The sequence below is a fragment of the Apium graveolens genome, chromosome 6 (assembly GCF_009905375.1).
Source record: "Apium graveolens cultivar Ventura chromosome 6, ASM990537v1, whole genome shotgun sequence".
In the NCBI taxonomy this organism is placed as follows: domain Eukaryota; kingdom Viridiplantae; phylum Streptophyta; class Magnoliopsida; order Apiales; family Apiaceae; genus Apium; species Apium graveolens.
In genome coordinates, this window is record NC_133652.1 from 32272652 (window position 1) to 32281374 (window position 8723).

Below are 8723 nucleotides of genomic sequence, written 5' to 3' on the forward strand. Positions count from 1 at the left end.
AGAGAAGGAGAGGGAGGGAGGGAGTGAGAGAGAGAGGGGGGGGAGTACAGTGACGGGGGCATCAACTCTTTGAACATTGCTTTCCTCAACAAGAATCTCCATAGCTTTGAGACAGAAAGACTTGACTTGAGATTCTTTCAAAGGCTCACATTTATTGAGCAGCTCTATTTGTCTGTCTATCTCACAAGACATCCCTTCCCCCCATCCTTCGGGGATTTGATTCCCCCACCAATACAATACAATACAATTGAGATTTTAAATTCAGTTCTTACAATTTAGTACAACATAGTACAATAATAATAATAGAAATAATAAGAGAGAGAGGGTACTGACTAAATCGATTAATTGAGAGTAGATGCCTGATTGAAACGATAAACATCAAAACAAGAAGATGAATTACAGAAAAAGTTAAGAGCATAGCCAAACAAGAAGAAAGCCCCAAATTACTGCAACAAGAAAGCCCTAAATTTCTACGAATCCTAATAACTAGAACGATAATCTTTAAGCTCTGACCGGACTGAGAAGCCTAATTATTAGAACCCTAATTTCCAAGCTCTGAACTCGATTGAGAAGCCTAATCGATTAATTGAGAGTATTTATTTGTGAGTGTATGTATGTCTGAGAGTGTATATTTGGGAGTGTAAAATTGAGCGATTAAAATTTAGTATATTATTTTATTTTAGTAAAAATTAGCCGAACAAATTTTCTCTTTGGGTTGTCCAAAATTTGGTTAAAATTTAGCTCGGGATTACAATCCCGCCCAAATATTCAGTCCTACGCTAACACTAATTGTAATTTCTATGCTAACACTGTATTTCGTGTTACAATAGTAATTTTATCATGTATATGGTAATATCTAGTTTCCTCTACTGTAACACAAATACAAATTGTTATCTCAGACCAAATTTTAGTGATTTATGATAACAATTTTGCTTGTAACACCAAAAAAGTGTTGCTACAGACCAAATATGGTGTAGTGTGCATATTTACACAAACTATAAAGATTTCATTTTGGGTTATTTCATTTTTTATGAACGGAAACCATGAAACAAAATTGCTACGTGCAATTTTATTTATACAACCTTTTATTTTGATATTATAAATAATATCGTGATTATGCATGTTGCTGTTTTGATATTACTGTATATGTATTTGTTTGATTTGATTTGTTGTTTATTTTAACAATATAGATTTTATTGTTTTTTTATTATCTAGCCCAAATTGTCACTTAAACTTAAAATATTTCATTAAATTAGTTTAGTTTCTTAACTGTGTATAAATATTGTTACTCAGGGTCACTACACCATAGATTGGCTTTCGCAACTAGATTTCAAAAAAATCTTTAAAAAGCGTTGCTATTGAGATTTGAGTTCATGTTATTGCAAGGGGTTTTAAAAACATTGCAATTGAATCAACAAAATTTGAAGGGTGTTACAAAATATATGCTATTGCAATACATTACATAACCATTGCAATATATAGGAGATTTGGGCCAAAAAATTAAGCGGGCTTTTTGAAAATTTCAAGTGGACTTATAAAATTCTAAGTGGCCTTTCTATTTTTCTTTTTCCCCGGCTAAGTAGAAAAAGTAAAAAAATAATAAAAAGTTAAGAACACACACATCTCATACACAAATACTCTAACTCCCCCGACACACACTCACATACACAAACACACACGAAAACACGCACTTAAACACAACGAAAGAGGAGACTTAAAGCTCAGATGAGATAAAAGCAACTCAGAGTAGTTTAAAGCTCGAAATGTATATTTTTCCCAAATTTTCTTCCCTAAATATGTTCGATTTTTGTAGACGGGTGTTTGATTATTGCTAGATTGGTGTTAATTCATGCTTCTTTGTTTAATTTTTCACCCAATATAGTGATAATTAGGGTTTAATTGAGTGTTAATTATTGATTCTTGCATTTTGTTTTACATGTATGTGTTAATTGGGTATTATTTTACATGTATGTGTTATATTAGGGTTTATTTGTTAATCTTCTGTGTTAATTAGGATTTTTGTAAATATTGTGTTCCAAACATATTACAATTTCTGATTTTTGATTGTAAGCTCTATTTGTAGCTTTGTTGCTTTAATTAATCTTCTAAGGACAAGAAACCTTAAGCAGTTTTATAAGTACTTGATTGTATCTTGTTATGTGTATTTAGAGAAAGTCATAAGGGGATAAACATGGCCTAATCATGTGTTAACACTACACATTTTTCATAAAAATCAAAGAAAATGATAGGTATAACTAACCATCTTATTTTTAACATAAAACAGAGGAGTTGGAAGAATACCAGTGAATTGGATTACACGATTTTTAATCATCAAAGACATGGCAAAAGGTATGAATTTCCTACACCATTCTTTACCATCACAAAAGGTCCCTCACGACAACCTTAAATCTTCCAATATACTAATTACACAACAAGCCAATGACGAAAACATAACATATCAATCCAAGCTATCTGATTTCAGATTTTTACCCCTCTTATAGTCTAAAAAATCATCAAAAAATCTAGCAATAGCAAGATGCCCGTAGTTTGCAGAAACTAAAAAGCTCACTCTTAAAGCAGATGTCTATTTCTTTGGCATTATACTTTTGGAGATCTTAACTGGAAAAATACCGGGCGAAATTAAATCAGGCTTTCGGGGAGAAGATGACAGTAGCATTAATAACTTGTCAGATTGGGTAAAAATGGTTGTTAATAATGATTGGTCACCTGATATACTAGATATGGAGATATTATCTTCCAAAGAAGGACATGAGGAGATGTTGAAACTTACAGAGCTGGCTCTTCAATGTACATATTTTCTCCAAAACTGATATTCAATTTGTGAAGATTGTCTTGATTAACATGTGTCATAGCTGTTTTGAAAACTGCAGGCTAAGTGCTAAAATAGCTTTCCTCCAAAACTACAGAAAGGTATACGAAGTTTATGAGAGTAAGAGACGTGATTTGGATGTACTGGAAGCTAATAATGGTGTTTGGCTTGGTTTAAGAATACCTAGCCATATCTTATTTCTCCGGGACAGTGATTCTGAGTTTACATCTACATTGGAAAATGATCACATGCCAAGCAAATATTCTTGCTAGCAAGGTTGATGTGGTGTTTTAACTCTAGTAAGGGTATGTTTTATTTAAGGTAACTCATAGTTTTTTATCTACAGTAGCTCTCAGCCTGTATTGGATTCTGAAATACGGTGTTGTCGTTCTACTATGCAGTACTCAAATTTGTCACTAGTTTATGCCTGGTAGTCATATACAATGTACATTTTTTCTTACCATTCAATATTTTACGACTTGACATATTGACTAAACTTAAAACCTTTGTGCTATTAAAAGTTCAAGTTTGATATTCATTAAAAATATGTGAAACAAATTGTAGGCATGACTAGTCACTGTTGCTATGTTGCATGCATTTCCTGCACATCCAAATTGTTTATCCTTGATATTAGGATGCAGAGTGCTAGTTTAGAGCGAGGGTCTGAGTGTATATAACAAGGAACCTGGTTTTTCAATTATATTTCTGTTTTGCCATCTGTTTTGTGAATGTTCTTATAACAGTTCTCTTATGGCGACACAATCGTGATATTTTCAATTAGTTGTACATCTGAATAACTGCAAAGCAAGTGTAGGTGCTCAATTTACTTTGGAATGAAGATTGTATTCCTCGCAATAGTAGATGGAATTTTAATAACAAGGTAATAAATTAATAGATAATGTAATTTTGAATGAATTGAACTCAGTGTTAACTCTTTACTCCTAGGTTTTGTCTGAAGTCGGGTGGGGGGATGACATAATGTACCCTCAGAAGTGAACTGCTGCAATACACTTTAATAAATATTTTTTCACAAATTAGTGTTAATCATATAGCAGTTGTGCAACTTAATGCTCATAGAAACTACATTTTTGGTGTCTTTCAAAAAACAATAGTGAAACATTTATCGGACTGTAGATGTGATCATTTGAATCCCATTGAAATGAATATTTTCATTCACTTTATTTCTTAGTCTGCTTCTTTTCGAGTTCGCTGCACTTTCACATGTATTATTCTCTTCAACGTATATTCGAGGTTGGGTATCCTGATCCTGAATTATATTATTTTTACGCTTTCCTATTTACTGTGTTTTTTATTGTGTGTTTTAAGGATTATACAAAATCAAACCAGACGTCGCTCAACTGTACTGTTTATATTTGCTTGACCCTTTTTGTATATGCCAGATGATAGGGTATAAGAGACCCGGCTAGGATTCAACTTGGATCTAAAGGATACCAGGCTCGATCAATGGACCGAGACCCCCCTCTCCCAGAACAATCAAATGGAGAGACCGGGCCCGGGCCCATCCCATGACCCGGATCCGGATCCAACCCGGAACCCGGGCCTAATGCCTACCCGGATCCGGATCAGGGCTCAGGCCACCATGAGGGGGGTCCCAGTAAATACATGCACATTCCACAACCCGCCAAGGAAGGGTACGTGGGCACGTGACTATGACAGCTTGTTATTCCTAGTGGACTAACAATGAGATTTACAGAAGGGGGGTTGAATGTAAATCTCAAAACTTTTTCAAGTTTTGAGCAGTTTCAAAGGCTATATGTTTAAGATAAACAAGTGTGTGAATTGCTTTAAACTAATACAGACAGATATATATTCAAACACAAATGTAAAGAACACAACAGACCTTAAAAACTTTTCTGGTGGATTGTTGTTCCACCAGAGTTGGTATTTCAGAAAATCTGTGATTCAAGAAGTTGATCACAGCTGCGTCCTAGTACAAACTAGATGAATTTTCTCTCAAGATTTTTCTAAACAGCCCTGGAAAAGTTCTTATCTAATTACTAGCTGCTACTTGGTTTATATATCACCAAGTTTACAAGTGAAGATAAAGATTAAATACAATAATAAAATGAGTTCTCCACTTGTTTCTACTCCAGTTCTCTCCAGTACATTGTTGACTATTGTCTCTTTGTATTAGAGTAGAACGGCTGTTTTTTCTGATATTCCTGAAATAGGCTACCACATCTCAGTTGTCTCTGTCAACCCATGTGCCTCTGTCTGCAGTTCAACTACCACTTATCAACTGCTATTTAACAGAACATCCGTTGAAGCCTTCATCCGTTGATGGCTTTATCCGTTGATGTGTTAGCAGTTGAAGCTCTATCCGTTGATGCACTCATCCGTTGAAGGATGTTATCCGTTGAAGCTTTAGAGACATCCGTTGAAGCTTTGTTTCTCATCCGTTGAAGGTCTTTAAGTTATCCGTTGATACCACTTCATTTATACAAAATTACAAGGCATGAAATATTTACAATTGACCTTCCTATTTGCATATCCTCTAGTAGTCAACATGACTTATAATTTCTCTCAACTTCTAAGAATTATATCTCAAATACAGAGACTGAAATGTGCTACAACACTAGACTTATTTCTAAGTAAAGCTACACCATCAACGGATAGCCAAAGTGGTCTTATCCGTTGAGGCTACAAACACTAGACTTCTACTTAAGTGTTTTGTTAAACATATCATCAAACTAATGCACATATATTCCTAACAATCTCCCCCTATTTATGTCTATAAGAATTGTAGGCATAAATTCAGGGTTAACTTGATGATAACAAAACACTTAACAGATATATGAATTGAAACTAAGTAGAAATTTAAAAGTGCTGCAAAAGTGTATGTACTAGGAGGTAATTGAAAATTTACAGTATTTCCAAGGGTGCTCCTCTAGCCTGAGCAAATCATCTTCTTCTTCTTTGTTCCCTTGTTTTCTTTCCTAGCCCTCTGTCATTTTCCTCAATTTGGAGTTGGAGTTGTCTGTAGAATTCAACTTCATCTTCATCACTGATATCCAACTTAGATTGCATTTCCTTGAGAGTTTCATTGCTGGCAATCTTGAGTTGGTCTTCAAGTCTGAAAAATCTTCTAACTCCTTTATCATCTCTAAATTCCATCAACCAATGAGGTGATTTGTGGATTGTAATCCCTCTTTCTTGAATGAGTAAAGTTCTGGGCAAAGCATTGGGCTCCCTCCAAGTTTTCCTTATGTTGGCAATCTTGTTGAGAATTTCAGTCTTGGCAGTCCTGGTAAAGCCAGAATCCTTTTGTATGGTTGAATAGACTCTGATCAAGGTAGAGTAGCCTTCATTCAGAATTCTGTAGAGAGGCCATGTTCTTTCCCCAGCTCCTTTGTATTTGAACACCAGTCTCTCTGGTAGCTGTCTGTAGGCTGCTATTCCCCTTACATCCTCCAGCTCATCCAGATAGAGTTCAATGTCTGACAATTCTTTTATGTCACTGATGTGAACATAATCATCTTTAAAAATGGGTGGCTTAGGCTTAGGTTTTTGTTTTTGAGTGAATTTCTTAGAGGTTAGGGGAGGTGTAGATTTGGATTTTCTTTTCTGTTTCTTTGGTAGTGGAAGAATGGTTAAAAAGGTAGGCATTTTGATGGTATCCCAATCAATAGGTTCCTCTTTTGGGATGATTGGTTCACCATGGATGTTTATAGTGGGATCAACAACAAAGGGTTCAGGAATGGAAGGTAGTGGTTTAGATATTGATTTAGTTTCTTCAGTGTTATCTTCACTCCTTCTATGTGCCTTGGCCTTTCTTCTGTTTCCCTTCTGCCATTCCTCTCTTTCCTCCATACTTTCACCAAATATACTCCCAAAAACCTCATCTAGGTTTGCAATCTTGTCTTCACCCCTGACTTCAATTCCTTTCTCTTCTTCAACTTGACTTGACTTTAGCTGTTGTTCAAGCTTTGCTTGTGCTCTTTTGTCAGCCTTGAGTTTTTCAGCTTCTTTCTTCAACCTTTTGGTTTCTTCCCTCTTGGCCTTTGGAAATTTGGGATGTCCTTGCATCACACAGATACTCTTTCCCTCTCTAAAGATAATGGCCATGTTCATTCTTTCAACTATGTCCTTGGTCTCCTTGTGCTTTATGATGTTAGCACCCAAAATTTTGTTTTCATCAGGCTTTGGAAGAGGAAAGTCCACTTCTTTCATCTGAGCAAAGTCTAGGGGGTTCTTTGTAGAGTCCTTGCTGGATCTAGTGTTGGGCTTGAGAACCATAGGTTTTAGATTCTTGAAAGAAGTCTCTCCAACCTTATTCCTCATTTCTGGCTTGTGCTCCATAATGATTGGTTCAACCTTTGTGCTATGTTTCACAGATATTGATTTATCTTGTGTAGAGCCAAACACCTGTTGCATCCTTTCATCAATTCTCCTCCTTTGCTCTTTCACTTGAATTTCAGCTGCTGCTAGCTGGATTAGATCAATTCCATCAGGCTTTCCTTTGATTTGAATAATTGGAGAAGTAGTGATGGCAGGAACTAGCATTTTAGATATTTGGATTTTTGTAGATGGCTCTCCTTCCCCTTCCCTTTTACTCTCCCCCTTTTTGTTATCATCAAGGAGAGGGGTCAAGCCTTGTGCCTTTGCCAGCTGCATAAGTAGACTTGTTTGAGATTGTTGGTTGTGAAGAATGGTGGCCACAGAATTTTCAATAACTTGCACTCTGTCTTCCAACTTGGCCAGCCTCTTTTCAGTATTTGAATCCTTTTTCAATCTCAACAATAAGTCCTGCATTGTATCATAGGGCATGACTGAATCCAATTTTTCAGAATTGTAGGATTTCAAGTCAGCAATATCCTTTTTGAGTTCATCCACACTCAGATTCTGTCTTACTTGCTGCAACTTCATGAGATGCAGTGAGTCCAGGTGAGCTGAAAGGATAGCCTTGGTACCAGCATGTGAAGTTTTCTGAATGGCCTGATTGATAGAACTGATTTGTTTGACTAAGGAGACATTGAATTGCCCTGGTGTAGACTCCTTTGTCAAGGCCCATTCAGGTAAATTTGGAATAGAACTAGGGCCTTCATCCCCCCCTAAGTTCATGCTTCCATCAAAAGAAACAGAGTCATCATCATCAGAATTTACTCCAAATTCCTCAGATGACTCACCAGCTGTAGAAAGCATCTTGTTAATAGCAGCTTTATCCCTTTGAAGAGATTCCGTTGTATGTACTAGATGTAGTGTCTTTTCTGCCTCCTCATTGCCCTGAGCAGCCAACAACTGATAGGCTGACACAGGATGAGTAAAAGTGTCAGCATCCAAGGAAATGTTATCAATTACAGCTTTGTAATATTGTTGAAATTGTCTTTCCTTTTCAGCATCATCCACAATCATTGACTCACTAGCAATGGTTGGATCCACCCTTATGTCTGCTGTACCTGCCTTTCTCTCATTTTCTCTATTTTCTTGCTTCAGGGGCTCCCCCTGGCTCACACCCCTCACTCCCTTACCTTCACCTACTAAGGTGGTACTCCTCTCACTTACTTTTGCCATGCTGGAAGAAATAGCATGCATATTTGAGCTCTCAATCTCTCCTTTTACCTGGGAGCAACCCAGCCTCTCACTCAAATTATCACTCCCTTCCCTCAGTCCTAAAAGTGATTGTACAGTAATCATGTCTTCTACACTTGGAATTGTTTCAGTTGTGTGTGTAGAGACTATCAACGGATGTGGAATAGCCGTTGAAGGTGAAACTGATGGTATCAACGGATAACTGCTGTTAAGCTTATCCGTTGAAGAACAACCACTTGTCAACGGATGAGTGATATCTGTTGAAGAAGGAAAAGAAGTAGAAATTGAAAGTGATATAACTGTTGAATCTGTGTGGATTGATTTGAGTTTTGGTGACACAGAT

The 8723-nt window shown here is 36.4% G+C and overlaps 1 long non-coding RNA gene across 1 annotated transcript; it reads left to right on the forward strand.

Moving 5' to 3' along the window:
- The first annotated feature begins 1628 nt into the window (after window positions 1-1628).
- LOC141663725 (uncharacterized) lies at window positions 1629-3249 on the forward strand. Its single transcript, XR_012551611.1, has 4 exons — window positions 1629-1765; window positions 2285-2349; window positions 2581-2808; window positions 2892-3249. It is a non-coding gene; the product is annotated as an uncharacterized LOC141663725 (long non-coding RNA).
- Window positions 3250-8723: the final 5474 nt, after the last annotated feature.